This window comes from Cherax quadricarinatus, chromosome 77, assembly GCF_038502225.1.
Source record: "Cherax quadricarinatus isolate ZL_2023a chromosome 77, ASM3850222v1, whole genome shotgun sequence".
Lineage (NCBI taxonomy): Eukaryota > Metazoa > Arthropoda > Malacostraca > Decapoda > Parastacidae > Cherax > Cherax quadricarinatus.
In genome coordinates, this window is record NC_091368.1 from 403,730 (window position 1) to 420,370 (window position 16,641).

General features: G+C 40.6%; 1 long non-coding RNA gene across 2 annotated transcripts in view; it reads left to right on the forward strand.

The window, feature by feature from the left end:
* The window catches only part of LOC128701980 (uncharacterized), a 181,934-nt gene that overhangs the window by 137,811 nt on the left and 27,482 nt on the right, over window positions 1-16,641 (forward strand). For both annotated transcript variants that reach the window (XR_011394156.1, XR_011394157.1), the window contains one exon: window positions 15,962-16,052. This is a non-coding gene — a long non-coding RNA (uncharacterized lncRNA). The remainder of the gene's footprint in view (window positions 1-15,961; window positions 16,053-16,641) is intronic.

The window sequence follows — 16,641 nt, forward strand, 5'->3', positions numbered from 1 at the left end:
GAAAATGATTCAGTTTTACTCCAAAATCTTTTGATATTCTGATTCCCGGTGTTTCATAACAGTGTGGCACTGTACCAATACCGACTCGGAATAAATAGTTTTATCTGTACACAGTCTCTGAGGGAATCTAAATCATCTGTTGTTGGAAATTGTGTTGCTTGATTCGGAAATGGACTCGAGAGAGTTGCAAAGACAAAGTGAATGTGCTCGACAAGTGATGGCGTCTCTTCTCGATACAAACAGCCCAGAAACATTTTCTCGACACAAATCCTCGACACATGAACGCTGGAGTGCAGGGAAAACAAGGAAATCTCCACTAGTACAATCTCGAACTGGATACATTCCTTAATCCCATCCTGTAAGAATGGAATTCAGTGGCTATAACCAACATTTAGGATTAGCGTTTAAGCACGTACAGAGACCTTCCAGCAGTTTATGGGAATTATGCTTGTTATGGTGCTGAAATAACCGTCAGGGAAATATTCAGAGTAGGGTGCATATTCTGCCCCTATAACATTATCAAAAATAATTGATTTTTAATTACTTTTATATCGAGCAGTAAGTTGGTGTGATGGGTTATTTGAGAGAGAGAGAGAGAGAGAGAGAGAGAGAGAGAGAGAGAGAGAGAGAGAGAGAGAGAGAGAGAGAGAGAGAGTGAGTTAGTATAACTTTAACATTAGTCTATTTAGGTATACTAAACGCATACATTCTCAGTCTCCTTTCTTCTTTCCCATAGCTTATTATTTGACTTTAGTTTTCCCTAGTTATCTCTCGTTAAATATCTCTCATTACCAGAATTATTTCTTTAAGTTAAATTATTGTAATTTATAAAACTAAAGACTCCAGGAAACCAAGAAAATTTAAAACGTCTCATATAAATGTGTTGATTAAGATAAGTTGTCAGTGTAGTTTCCAGAGCATCATAACCGGTGCCTACTGTTCATCGGAGGGGCCCTTGATAGTAGTGTAGGGCTCTTGATGGTAGCAAAGAGATCTTGGTGTAGGGCTATTGATGATATAGATTGTGTAGGGCCCTTGATGGTTGTGTAGGAGTCTTGGTGGTGACGGGGTCTCGATGGCAGTGTAGGGGGCTCTTGATGGCAGTGTAGGGGGCTCTTGATGGCAGTGTAGGGGGCTCTTGATGGCAGTGTAGGTGGCTCTTGATGGCAGTGTAGGTGGCTCTTGATGGCAGTGTAGGTGGCTCTTGATGGCAGTGTAGGGGGCTCTTGATGGTGTAGTTTTGATCACAGGAATGTAACTGAGAGATTATTACAATACTTGGACTTTTGTTTTCCATAGTGATATGACTTATTTAGATACATCACTTGTTTCTTCCGATCGCGCGCGCACACAATATAATTGTGTGTATATGTATATATATATATATATATATATATATATATATATATATATATATATATATATATATATTATATATCACTTCAGTCCATGGCAGGATTCTAACCAGCAAACTTGGCGGCATCAGAGTATGCATTACCACACAGCCAGACTCCCAATACCTGTGTACTCTGATGCCGATTTAAAAACTCAAAATAATCTTTGAGCCAAGAGATTAGATTTTGATGCAAAAGTAGATTTATATTCCAAGCTTGTATTTGAAATATACAGAACAAATTCTGAGCCTACAAAATAGATTTTCTATGTAAAAAAAAAAAAAAAGATATGTAAACCTTCAAAACAGATTATTATGAAACCACATAATAGATTTTAATATCCACAATATACTCGAATCCCACGAAATAGATTCTGAGACTGATAAATAGATTTTCCCGTGTGAGGAGCGTATGTGGGAATTATATGCATTATAGCTCCCTCTCGTATAATACTATCTATTCTCCGGCTGTGATTTCCATTTCCCAGTTAATGCCACGCATATGCATGACAGAATATATTCACATTAAGAAAGAGAAGGAGAACGCTTCACTAAATATTTGAAAAGTCATTCTCCTTTTGTCTGGCGACGAAGGTTTCATGGTATATACATGCACGTATGTTTATATGTATATACATGTATGAATGTTGAAATTTGTAAGAAAAGTGAAAATATATGATGTCTGAAGCCATGTGGGAGGTGTTACTCTTGATTAACTTCAGGCAACGACTGGCTATAGTCAGGCAACATCTGGCGATCGTGAGAGAGAACTCTGGGCATTTACACTTTGGAATGGCAATAAAGATGAGAACATACATACATACATAATACATATACATACATACATACATATACATACATACATACATACATACATACATACATTTACATACATACAAAATAATGACTCGCAGCAATGGCTTTAAGTCGTAATAATTCAGATTCAGGAAGGATATTAGGAAGATGCAAATCATTGTTCCCAGACAATTAAGACTCCATTAATCAAAAAAAATGATGAAAGTCAAATTCTAATTGTGTATTCAAGGAGATAATACGCGTTTGTACATAAATTTATGTATAATATATATAGAGCAGCATGTAGGCACTCGACTGATACTACTTTTTCATTGATGGTTCTATCAGGGAGCGTGGGAGAATGTGGGAGAGCTTGATAGAGCGTGGGAGAATGTCGGAGAGGTTGGTAGAGCGTGGGAGAATGTGTGAGAGCGTGGGAGAAACTGAAGAGGGTAGGAGTGTGTGAAAATAATGTGGGAGAGGGTAGAAAGATGTAATAGAAGGTATGAGAGTTGGAGAGCCTGGGAAAGTGCAAGTGTGGGAGTGCTGGGCAAGCGTCGTACATTGTGGGGCAGGGTGAGAGAGCGTGGGAGAGAGGTAGGCTGTCGGAGAGAGGTAGGCTGTCGGAGAGAGGTAGGAAATGGGATCGAGGTAGCTGGTGGGAGAGAGTGGAGTTTGGTGGGAAAGTTTAAGGAGGTGGAAGGTAGTGGTCGTAGGTGATGGTGGTGGTACTAGAGTTAAGAGACTGTGGGGTCATGGTAACTACCGTGTTGTGAGGCAGTAAGAGGGAGAGACGTTGAAGGACTATAGAGAGAGAGACAGCAACAGAAATTCGCTTTAAAAATGAATAGTGACCAAATTTCTATTCAGTATTCAACTACATTTGATTATTTAAGTGATCAACAATGAATGTATTTCACGTTTTCAAGCGCATTTTACATATTTCAGTTATGTTAAGCATTTTTCGAACAGAAACTGCATTTAATAGGAAATTGCGTGCAAGACGACAGAAAATTGCGTGTGTTTGACATCGAGAATGTTTTGATGGCTGATATTGCGTGAGGATTCAGCATATATCATGAATATGATGGAAGGAATGGTATATGTGAGGAAGAATATGACTTGCAGGTGTTGAGAGAAAGTGCACGCAAGGGCTAGTGTGTTACAGTACTCCCCTGGATGTATTCACCAGCTGCATTCCCCTAGATGCACTCGCCAGGATGTACTCACCTAGATGTTGATGAATGAGATAGGTGCAACACTTGAGTACCTTTATTGTAGAGACGTGTCACCAACTAGTGACTTTATCAAGCCAGTGTCGTGTATAATTACTGGAGATGATGGAAGACGTGAAGAAGCTTCACGTCTTTCAAGGTTTTCAGTAATTATACACCTCAAATTACTTACTCACGTCTTGTATCATCTCTAGAAATTCTCTTCCCAGAAAAAGGTACCCAAGTGTTGCAAATATGTCTTTTTCATATATTTGTCTGTACTGTATACCATAACGCCTACCACAAATGTATTCACTAAATTGCATTCCAGTTGTATTCCCCTAGATGTATATACCTACTGTATTTGTATTTGCACGGCTCGTTTCATAGATCGTGGCTCTTCATATTCTTGGAGTCGTTCGATCAATAGCTGTCTGGTCTTGCCAAAATTTCACATTGGTTCCTCTCGTGGTTGAACATTTAGTGTTCCCTCACAGCTTGTTTCTCACGACGCTGGGGGAAGCCTGGTAGCAAAGGTCTGAAGTTTTTTTCATTTGTGTGTGTGGTTAGATTTGCGTAATATGGAAGCATCGCGGTATGCTCAAGGATTCTCTGTCTTCCGCCGTCTTGCCTTATAAATGTAAAATATTTTGTAACTGATGGAAATTCTCGAAACCTCTCTCAGTGAGATGGCGAATTGCGTTATGAGGATGTATTGTGTAAAAGCATGGCAGGTATTGTTGATATGTGCGGCTGGTATTGTTGACAAGTGTGGAAGGTATCGTTGACAAGTGTGGCAGGTATTGACAAGTGTGGCAGGTATTGACGACAAGTGTGGCAGCCATTGTCCATAAGCATAGAGAAAATCTATTCTTCGTTTCGCTCACAGAGAAAGTCGCATTCATTTACATTTTGCTAGCAAGTGATGCGAAGCGGACGCTTCAAGGAGTAACTTGCTATTTTCTCCCATTTTCATGGAAATTGTACATTTCCCTACGGGTTTAGTACTTTCCATAACTTTAACAATTAAAATATAAAAAATATATAATTTAGACCAAATCTCTGTTTAAGTATAATTATCAACTTGTAAATAACTTCAACTTTGTGAGTTTTGAATTCCAACCACAATATAAACTATTAGAAACAGTTATCAATCCAAGGTCTATAGCACTTACTCGTAAACAAATAGCAATATAAACACTAAACAAATTTAGAGCAATAAACACTCATTATCAATAACGAGTGGAACTGTAAAAGTAATGCGGCTCATAAAAAGAGCTTGGAACTGATTTCGGAAGTTTAAATCACGAGAAATTGAAGCTTACAGAGAAAGTCAAACTCATTAAGAAAAAGCTCATCGTGACAGCCAGAAGATGATAGAGGGAGACAAAGAATAGAGAGAAATTATAGAAAGATGGAACCCAGAGGGAGACCGAAGTTATAGAGAGAGAAAGCTACTAACAGACAGAATTGGTGGAGAGAGAGAAACAGAACTCGCAGAGACAGAACTCGCAGAGACAGAACTCGCAGAGACAGAACTCAGAGAGACGTAACACAGAGATAAAATTTATTAAAGGAATTGGCAAACTCTAAAAAAAGGTTCTAAAATAACAGGAAACAAGTGACTGTTGCTCATTGACTGTTTTGACTAGCACACTATTGTAACTCACTCACTGAATGTTGTGACTGTCATTCAAAGACTGTTGTGACTCTCACTGAGCATTGAGACAGTCACTGAAATTTGGCCCCAAACAATAAAAAATACAAAACTCTCTGAAGTTAAATTGAAATCCAGTTATTTAAGAAAGATTTTGTTACCGATTTAGAGCTACCAAAATCGATTCTTCTTTTTTGTTTTAGTGTTGATAAAAATATAGATTTGCAGAGGTAAATATATTGGTTTGGGAAATGCAATATTCTTGATTAAATGGATTAGAGCTCTGGGAGGATTGGAGGAAGGACGAGAATGGGAGAAGGAGAGAAGGGTGAAAGGGTGAGGTTATAGGCCAGGAAGAGAGGAAATGGAGAAGGATGTTGAGTAAAGGGAGAGGTAGAACAAACACACACACACACACACACACACACACACACACACACACACACACACACACACACACACACACACACACACATTTCCTTGGGGAGAAACGGTCCAAGTGTTAAAAAATATTTACATTACGATAATAATAAACAAATAACCCGCACATAAAAGAGAGAAGCTTACGACGACGTTTCGTCAATGGTCCAAGTCGGACCGAAACGTCGTCGTAAGCTTCTCTCTTTTATGTGCGGGTTATTTGTGTATCGTTCCAGTCACGGTATTGTGACTTTTTTTTATTATTTAACGATAATAATTCTGGATTCTGAAGAGCCGTGTAGAACATCTTGATATTTAAGAACTTTTGTTACAAGAAATATAAACTTCTCATCCTGGAATCAACCCAAATTACTTCGTATTCCTCAGGTGATGTATGACCCATGCGTGTTTAGTGCTTCCCCCATGGATATAAAAAATTCTGATAAGATGAGCAATTTCTATTAATTACTCAAAAAAAAAAAAATCGGCCAGCGCAGAAGAGCTTGTGAGTGATGTTGCAATTTTCTCTCACATGCAAATTTAGTTGCTAATATTTCATATGTTCGATAAATTGCTATTGTTGATAAACGAGATTAATGTCGGGATACAATAAATCAGTGAAAATATTCGTTTGAAGTTTATGATTCATTTATACAATGCAAAATTTCCCCTCCGATAACTGAACCTTTTATTTTGTGTTTTATTCAGAATTTTTTTTTTTAAATGGTTATCATACTTTTATTTGCATATGTAAGACTGTGTGTACACAGAGAGTGTTGTGTGTACACTGAGAGTGTTGTGTGTACATTGACAGTGTTGTGTGTACACTTAGAGGGTTGTGTGTACACTGAGAGGGTTGTGTGTACACAGTGTTGTGTGTACATTGACAGTGTTGTCTGTACACAGTGTTGTGTGTACACTGAGAGGGTTGTGTGTACACAGTGTTGTGTGTACACTGAGATGGTTGTGTGTACACAGTGTTGTGTGTACACTGAGAGGGTTGTGTGTACATTGACAGTGTTGTGTGTACATTGACAGTGTTGTGTGTACACTTAGAGGGTTGTGTGTACACTGAGAGGGCTGTGTGTACACAGAGTTGTGTGTACACTGAGAGTGTTGTGTGTACACTTAGAGGGTTGTGTGTACACTGAGAGTGTATGTACACAGAGTGTGTGTACACTGAGAGTGTGTGTACACTGAGAGGGTTGTGTGTACACTGAGAGGGTTGTGTGTACACTGAGAGGGTTGTGTGTACATTGACAGTGTTGTGTACATTGACAGTTGTGTGTACATTGACAGTGTTGTGTGTACATTGATAGGGTTGTGTACACATTGACAGGGTTGTGTATACAATGAGAGGGTTGTGTGTACATTCTGGGAGATTATGTATACAATGAGAAGGGTTTAAGTAAAATGAGATGTGTTGAATGTACATAAAAGGATGTGTACACACATACGGAGTATGCTTACATTCAGAGGAGATGTGCGTATATACAAACGTGTGTACATTCAGAAGAACTAAGTGTACGTAAACACTGTGTACATGCATAAAGATATGTGCACGTAAAGATAGGATAGATAACATGAAGAGAGTATGTGTGTAAATTCAGGCAAGACATGTTTATTCCATGGGTAAGTGGAACAGAATTCTTCCTCCGTAAGCCATGTGTCGTAAAAGGCGACTAAAATGCCAGGAGCAAGGGGATAGTAACCCCTTCTCCTGTTTGCATTACTAAAGTTATAAAGAGAAACTTTGTTTTTCTTTTTGGGCCACCCTGCGTCGGTGGGATACGGTCGATCACGACCTTGATCACTCTTTCAAATATGTCCTAGCATTTGCTCACGTGTCTTTCTAAATCAGAAATGATCAAGGCCCCAGGACCGAAATGCTTTCCAACAAAAGGAGAATGTGTATACATATAGATGCGTGAATTTGAAGAGAAGGCGTGGTGGGTCACATCGTAAAGTGGCGAGTACGGAAGAAATTGTGGATCTTCATAAGATGTGGGAGTTTGTGTAATGGAGTGTGGTAGGTTTTCAGAAGACATGGGGGATTGCATAAAGGAACGTGGTTGGTCTTCATAAGGCGTAGGTTACGTGGAAGGGGCTCTGGAGAGGCGTGTAGAGGCTTCAGGCAGCACTTTCGAGGTACCTCCTTCAAGACCAGGGCTCCGGAGGCATTGGTCGGCTCTCCTTCTCTTTTCTCTTCATGCTTCTGAGCAATCTCTCTCTCTCGCTCTCTCTGTCGTACACTTTTTTCTATTTCTTTACCTCACTGTGTGTGAGACACAGACTTGAAAGGTTTTTCAGGGCAGAAGGCGTTTTTACTTATTTTACAAGCTAAGAGCCGTTACCTTAGCTCGTTTTAAAACCTGGCTCCATAGTTTATTATAAAACCTGGCTCTAGCGTTTACAGTACTGTTGTATATGTACCTTACATTAAGTAACTTTCATATGAATTATCACATTTATAGAGCTTTACTGTATTATACAGAAGAACAGTGCAATATTTTAATGTTCGAGCAATAGACATGTCTATTTTCCTAAATGATCGCATACTAAATTGATCAGCCTTTCACCTATGCCACAAAGTGATCATTCACACCATATCCTTCTATGCTACATCACTTACTCACCATATTCATCAATGCTCTATTATCTTTCACCGCATGAATAAATACTGTATTAGTCAGTCTATAATTACGTGGAGCTCAGATGTACGCGCAAATCTGCTAAAAAAACGTCAGAAGCTTCAGCCATTATCCAAACTACTGGGTCCGGCAATTTGCGGCAGTCTGACTACCGTAACTACCAGTTATATGAATGACCCTCAACCATTCCGTACTAATTTGCGAATAACAGAGGGTAATATCAAGGCTAATGTGGAGAATTACGCTTTATTCTCTCCGGCTTTAATGATATTGAACCTAGATTGCTATATTTTATTGAGGGAGATGAAGAGGATATAGTCGACTGTGATTTACTAGTTTTATTGAGAAGGAAAATGATCAAGCGAGTGAAGAGGAGGAACTATAAACACATTCTCTTTTTTCTACGTAAATTTTTGTACGTAAAACTTCATGTTAGTTTCTTAACTCTACCTCCGTTTACGCTAGTTTGATTTAGGTTAAATTCATTAATTCTGATAACTTATAATAGAAAAACTGATAACCAGAAACTAGATGAGCGTTGAGGAGATGATGGGAATTAAGAACGTAAGAACATAAGAAAGAAGGAACACTGCAATAGGCCTACTGACCCATGCGGAGCAGGTCCATGTCCCTCCCCCTGATTAGTCCAATGACCCCCCCCCCCGGATTAGCCCAATGACCCACCCAGTCTGGTCACCTCCACTCAAGGATGGAGCACGGCACCAGACCCAGCAGCACAATCTAGTCAGGTCCAACTCACACCCACCCCCACACACTCATGTATTTATCTAACCTATTTTTAAAACTACACAACGTTTTAGCCTCAATAACTGTACTCGGGAGTTTGTTCCACTCATCCACGACTCCATTACCAAACCAGTGCTTTCTTATATCCTTCCTGAATCTGAATTTTTCCAGCTTGAAACCATTGCTGCGAGTCCTGTCTTGGCTGGAAATTTTCAGCACTCTATTTACATCCCCTTTATTTATTCCCGTTTTCCATTTATACACCTAGATCATATCCCCCCTAATTCCACGCCTTTCGAGAGAGTGCAGCTTCAGGCCCTCAGTCTATCCTCATAGGGAAGATTTCTGATACATGGGATCATCTTTGTCATCCTCCTCTGTACGTTTTCCAGAGCATTTATATCCATTCTGTAATATGGTGACCAGAACTGAGCAGCATAGTCTAAATGAGGCCTAACCAAGGATATATAGATAAGAGCCATAGATTTCTCACTGTAAAAATAAAACTTTCATAAGTCCAATTTTCCTCCGTCTAGCAAGTTCAGACACCTTTCACGAACTATCCATTTATTTGCATGACATGTTTTCACTTGTATTTTACCTATCTGCGCTAAATGACCAATATGTAAAAGATATTTATTCCTTGTACTCTTAATCTAGCTACTAATAAGTGATCCGACACATCAGTTTTTCTCTAAAAGAGCTTGTCCATTCAAACTGCTCACTCTGAATGTATTTTCCACCTGTAGACTGGTCTCACTGCTCACCTCATGTTCTTCATAGTTTCATTAGAATCCTTGATACAATTATTGCCTATTAGTGAACTATTTTTTAAGCGAAATTCAGAAAAAATTGCTAGATTATTACTAATACTAGGTAGTTAGTATTTTCCTGCCACACCTCTCACAACATTGTCATTAATTACACTTTCTTTTAGCATTCCTGCCAAAGTTAAACAAAAGTGGGAAAGATGAGTAATATTGTTGATGTGTATTGTAGGCGAACACTTGATACAACTCTACTCTTGATAAAACTCTACCCAGAGTAAAACGTGACTTGATAAAGACCTGCACAGAGCAAAATGCAGTCACAAAGTTTATTCTCAATTAAGTGCTATCCACAAGGCAAGAGTGTGATCAATACCAGCACTCTCAACTCTCCTTCCACTCTCTTCACAACAACGTCTTCCATTTTAGCACGAGATCCTCACTAAGTAATTATTCTTCACTTTTAAAATCCTTTATTTTACTTCCCCTATTATATATTTTCTCTATATTCCCCACTTTCTCTCTGCTCCTGACATCCTTTCTCCTCCTGTGCTGCTCTCATTTTCGTTCTCTTTGTTTTCGTATTGTCTACGACTTCTTTCGCTCTTTCTATTTTCTTAACTCTCTCTTAAATTTTCATTACAACTGCCCCTGGGCTGACAGGTGCATTGTTGTCCAGCTGCTTTGTGTCTGCGTTTGTCTGTCAGTCTGTCTGAAACATAATTCCAAAAGTTTGGAAGCTATTTGAACTAAACTTAGCAGAGGTATTTTTTACGAAGCAGACAAAGAACTGGTAATTAAGTTTCGGCGAACATAAATAGGATGAAAGTTCAAGACCAAGGTAGGATCCCTTTCGCTGGCTATCCTTCGTAATATAGGATGAGTCTACTGTAGGAGTTTTCTGACGATCCTTCATGACGGTGTATGAGACCATAGTGAGATTCCTCTCAGTGACAATTCTTCGTGACGTAAGACGAGTCCTTTTGTTTACTGTCGTGTCTGATGCAGTGGTGGTTGCTGCTGTGGCATCTGATGCTGTGAATTACTCACACACACACACACACACACACACACACACACACACACACACACACACACACACAAACTACCACAAAACCCATTCACCTTACAGTAAACCACAACTGTGTTTACAGAGCAAAGGAGTAAGAGGAGTTAGGTCAGAGTCAAGTTGAGGACGGAAGTGTGCCGCTGTGATGCTTCATCCTGGATCTCCTGCACAAGTTCCGGTCTCTCCCAGCCTGGGATGTTGGTGAGTGCTGGTGATACAACCAGGGGAGCAAGGTGATACAACAGCGGCCAGAAGACATAAGCAGAGAGGAAAGGAGAGAGAGAGAGAGAGAGAGAGAGAGAGAGAGAGAGAGAGAGAGAGAGAGAGAGAATGAGAATATGTACAACTTGCGATTTTGGGTTAAATAGTAAAGCTTTTCTTGCCGAATAAGGAAAGCGAAAATTTGTTTTCATCTGAGGTGTCTGCTGCTGTGGTGTCTGTTGCTCTTGTCTGCCGATGTTATGTCTCCATCTACGGTGTATGCCCCGCTAGGGTCTGCTGCTCTATTGTGTGCTGCTCTAGTGTCTGCTGCTCTAGTGTCTGCTGCTCTAGTGTCTGCTGCTCTAGTGTCTGCTGCTCTAGTGTCTGCTGCTCTAGTGTCTGCTGCTCTAGTGTCTGCTGCGCTATTGTCTGCTGCTCTAGTGTCTGCTGCTCTAGTGTCTGCTGCGCTAGTGTCTGCTGCTCTAGTGTCTGCTGCTGATGTATGAATTTACTTCTCATTTCCACTCATTCTGTAGCTTCGCTTCTGTAGCCAGAGTTTACACTGTTAATGTTTACCTTAACTACTCAAATATTCTCCCATTGTTCGTGTTTTTCCCTTCTTTATCATCCATCTGCATAGCTTCGTTGCTAATTCTTTGTTTACGCTTCCTCTTTCTCTATCTTTCTCTCTCTCTCTGTCTCTCTCTCTCTCTCTCTCTCTCTCTCTCTCTCTCTTTGTTGTCGGGTCTGTATTAACTCTGTACGTTCGTCCTCCTTTCAGTACCTGATGTTATTGTTCATTATTTCACCTCCATTATCTTATTCTATTGTTTCTTCATTGCCTCCCTGTTCTACTGAATGTCAGCTCCTACCACCACCACCAATACTGCTACTGCTACTACTAATACTGCTACTACTCATCCTGCTTTTCTTCAACGTTCTCTTTGGTCTCCACTGACTTTGCCTTTGGTGTTGCAATCAGTCTACCTCTTACGCACCATGTGCTGCTACTGTTGCTGCTCTTCGTGTTGGTGTCTCTAGCGTGAGAGAGATTTGTTGGTGTGTTGGTGGGGCGAGAAATACGGCCCTGGACACGAAGGCCTCGCGCTGCACGCTCACTGGAGAATTTAATCTCAAAACTTACAAAAACCTGACTGCCTTTAACAGATAAAACAAAAAGCTTGCGCGAGCACAAATACACACACACACACATACACATCATGTGACATACCACATAATTAAGGAAAACGTAATGCTAAATCTCCAGAAGCAAACATGGTCTCTTCACAGAGAATGGAAGGCAGGAAAAATGCTTTTCGAATCTGGAAGACATCAAAGAGCAGGAGAGGGAGTGGGGCGGAACACAGACATCGGCGATATGTGTTTGTTGTGTCTCATCCCTTACCTCAGCCAGTCAGCAAAGCAGCCAGTTTGTCAGTCAACCAAGCAGCCAGTCTGTTAGTCAACCAACCAGTCAACATGCTAATCAAGGTTACGAGTTAATCAATCGGTCTAACAGCCAATCAGTCTGCCTGCCAATTAGTTAACCCGCTATTCAGCCAACCAGTTAGTAAGCCAGCAGGCCAATCCATCTGTCAGTTTGCCAGCCAGACAACTAACCAGCTAGGAAGCCACCCTGACATTTAGAAAGCCAACCAGTCAGCCAGTTACCAAGCAAGGCTCTCAGACATCCAGTCAGATAATCAGTTAACTCCACTTACTAAGCCTTCCAGGCAGTCAGAAATCCATCCAATAAGTTTTCCAGCCAATCAGTTAGCAAGCCAGTCAGCCACCCAGTCAACCTTTCAGCCGACAAGCCAGCCAGCAATCCACACAGCCATCTAGCCAGTCGACGGAGAAGAAAAATAGATGTACTTTATATAATGCGGCGACAAAGCCGAATAGAGTGGGTCTCATTTTCTGTATCCCTTACATGTTTCGTCTGCTTTTGTGGGTATTGTGTGTGTACCTTCCTATTTGTGCTTGCAGGGGTCGCTTCGTAGCTCCTGGCCCCACCTGTTTGCTGGTCGTTACTAGGTCCGCTCTCTCCGTATTCCATGAGCTTATATCTCTTCTTAAACTGTGTGTGTGTGTGTGTGTGTGTGTGTGTGTGTGTGTGTGTGTGTGTGTGTGTGTGTGTGTGTGTGTGTGTGTGTGTTTGTCTAGGCTTTAGTGTGAGTCGAGTGAATGGGAAAAAGATGCAATGCAACTCTTGCTTTTCAGGTCAACACTAGCCTGACCTATGATCTTCGTCTGCCACACTCAAAGCCTTTGGGCTTACTTTAAAAACCTCCTCTCGTTGGTTTCATTCTTGCACTCCATGAAAACAAATTACATTCTTTGTTTCTATGTTTACGTTTCTGTCTTATTTTCCTTTTGAAATCACCCTATAACTCATACAGCGATAACAAGTTTACACTTCACACTCACTAGAACTTTACCTTTCGTGTGTCGAGACCTGAGTCTGCACGGCTTCCCCAGTTTTATTCACCCTTTTTATTGAAAATAATGCTGCTTTTAACATACTTTCCTTAAGTCACTGTCAGTTCAAGTTTATTTCACTGTTTTCTTCAGGTCACTCTTACCTAGATGCATTTTCCTTGAAAATTCCACTTAAAATATGAAAATTTTGACAAGTGGCTTCTTGCCACTGTGACCTCTTATAAAGTTGGTAGCGGCCTGTGGTCACACACTGACTAGGGTTCGATCCTCGGAAGAATATAAATGTTAGGTATGTTTCTTTACACCTGCTGCCCCTGTTCACCTAGCAGTAAGTATCTTAAAAGAACAAGTTTCATCGCTTTCTACCAATCTCAATTTATCAGCCTCAGAATTTCTTTTATTTTTTTTCTCCCAGTTTTTCTGTTTTACTGGCGTTTTTTCTTTCATTCTTTTTTTTTTTTTTTGCATGGGAAATGCAAGAGAGGTGCGTGTGGCAGGTGCAGAATGCAGGCGTAAAGCCACCATGACCGGGTCGACGGCGCTCTTCTCAAAAATAAATAGTGCTGATCACTCACGCATTCCTGCCAATTTATTTCCTTTTGTTTAATCTTCCATAACGTTGGGATTACGCGCTATTGTGTGTGTATGTACTCACCTAGTTGTGGCTGCAGGGGTCGAGCCACAGCTCCTGGACCCGCCTCTTCACTGATCGCTACTAGGTAACTTTCCCTGCACCATGAGCTTTATCATAACTCTTCTTAAAGCTATGTATGGATTCTACCTCCACTACATCACTTTTCAGACTATTCCACTTCCTGACAACTCTGAATAAAACTTTCTAACATCCCTGTGACTCGTATGAGCATTCGACTTCCAATTGTGACCCCTTGTTGCTGTGTCCCATCTCTGGAATATTGTCTCTGTCCACCTTGTCGATTCCTCTCAGTATTTTATATGTCGTTATCTTATCCCCCCCTATCTCTCTTGTCCTTCAGTGTCACCAGGTCGATTTCCCTTAACCTCTCCTCGTAGGACATGCCCCTTACCTCCGTGACTAGTCTCGTTGCTAACCTTTGCAATGTGTGTGTGTGTGTGTGTGTGTGTGTGTGTGTGTGTGTGTGTGTGTGTGTTATTACTCTTCATATTAAAAGAGTCGTCACTAAACTCGCTAAAATATATATTCATATTAAACAGACATCATCACAGAGAAGAGGTATGTAACCATCCAGGATGGTAATTCATCAAATTGCCAACGCACACGTGGAAGCACTAGCGAGATAATTTTTGACATTTTACCTCACACTAAGCGAGGCCTGGTCTCAGCCCGGCCGCGGGGGCGCTGACCCCCGAAACCCTCTCCAGGTATACTCCAGGTGTCCTTGTCAACAAACTGGAGTATTTGAAAAAAATTATCTATTTTTATTTATGTATGGAAGAGCCTCAGATAAGTTTTATTTATGGTTGTGTATAAATTTGTTTAATACTTCCGAAGGCACGAAAATTTTATGGACATTATCAGAAAGTGATCAAGAATTGTAGAATTTATGTGGTGGCGGTATTTTGTTCGTAAGGAAACATTACAAAATTCTCGTGAGACACTGGTCTGTCAGATGATGATAGCGTCAGTCAGATGATGATAGCGTCAGTCAGATGATGATAGTGCTAGTCAGATGATGATAGTGCTAGTCAGATGATGATAGCGTTAGTTAGATGATAATGAGTGCCAGAAAATGAAAACAATAACAGTATGGATGAAGGAACGCGATTACGTACACTTTAGAGGTCTTTACTGAATACGTTACGGTCCTGTGGCCTCACTCACTCTAAACGATCATTTAGACACAAAAATGTGCAAGAAAGACGTGTTAAAAGTGTCCACTTGTGTCCTGCCATCCATGTTACTTGAATCAATTCACTTTGTACCTCTAGTGATGCCAGGTGTTTAGCTGATGAGTAAACCACATGTGCAGCATTCAAACATCTTGACTGTGGAAATGTTCCACCTGCGCATCAGTCTTCTTTAACCGAATACAGAATATGATAATACTGGAGACAGTAGAAGCGGAGAAATAATTTTGAGATCAGTCCCTCAGCCATGATAGATGATGGTCATCTCTTCTACTAAGAGGCACCTAAGTTCCCTCGTCTTCTAATAACATGTTAATTTTTCCACTATAATCTACCTTGTCCATAATTACTATTGCATTTGCTTTCTTTCGTAATGTGAAGTCGAGGATCTTTCCTTAATTCATGGTATAACTGAACACATCTTTGAGAACAATTGTGTTGCAAAGGTCTGAGTGTACTCAGACCTTTGCAACACTTTTGCAATTATGGTCAATAGTTATGGACAAGGTAGATTATAGTTGAAAAATAACGTGTTATTAGAAGACGGAGGAACTTACGTGCCACTGACGCCTGAGGGACTGATCACCTCAACATAAACTCTCCGCTTCAATTGCTTAGTGTTATGAATCGACTGAATGTGACTGGAGAAACCTACTGTACTGGAACGTTTCAACACTCAAGATACTTAAGCTGCTGCATCATGTCAGTACTGTATTCCATTCACGATATAAATGCTTAAGTTGTTCTTTATTTCCAGGTTAGCTGGGAGGTGAGGAGGTCACTAGCTATGGCTGCTAATCTGGTGGTCACCTTGGTCGTCTTTCCTCTGCTACACGGCGTTGCTGCAGGTAGGTTAAGTTCCTGCCTCCCTCTCTGTTTATCCCGTGGCCGAATCTCACATTCCCCAGGAGATGTATAACCCTTACGGTTTTAGCGCTCTCGACGAACGTTAAAACGAATAGAAAAATAGTATTCTACTCTTAATGTCGAATAACGCTATACGTAAAGCACTAAACCAGTGTGGGCCATAAGAGAGAGAGAGAGAGAGAGAGAGAGAGAGAGAGAAACAGAGAGAGTCTTTATACAGGATGTGTATGTGTGAGCATGATAGAGAGGGGGCATTACATTACAAAGGACTCGGCTGATTCAGCCATCATACTTTTCTGTGAGATAAGAGAAGTGTTAATGACGCTTGAGTTAGTTGTCAGGGAGGCAGGGATTAGTTGCTAGGGGGCAGAAAATAGTAGTGTGGGACAGGGAGTAGTTTTTCACGCGTGCTAGATGAAGTACAGGAAAGAGTTTGCGGTTTATGGAATTGTGAAGAACTACGGGAGGAAGCTATTCTGTCAAAGACGGAGGCACAAAAGCTAAAGAGGCTTTTATTGAGACAATATTTCCTTTTGAGAGGGACTAAATAAAGTCATGCTTCCCTCTGTG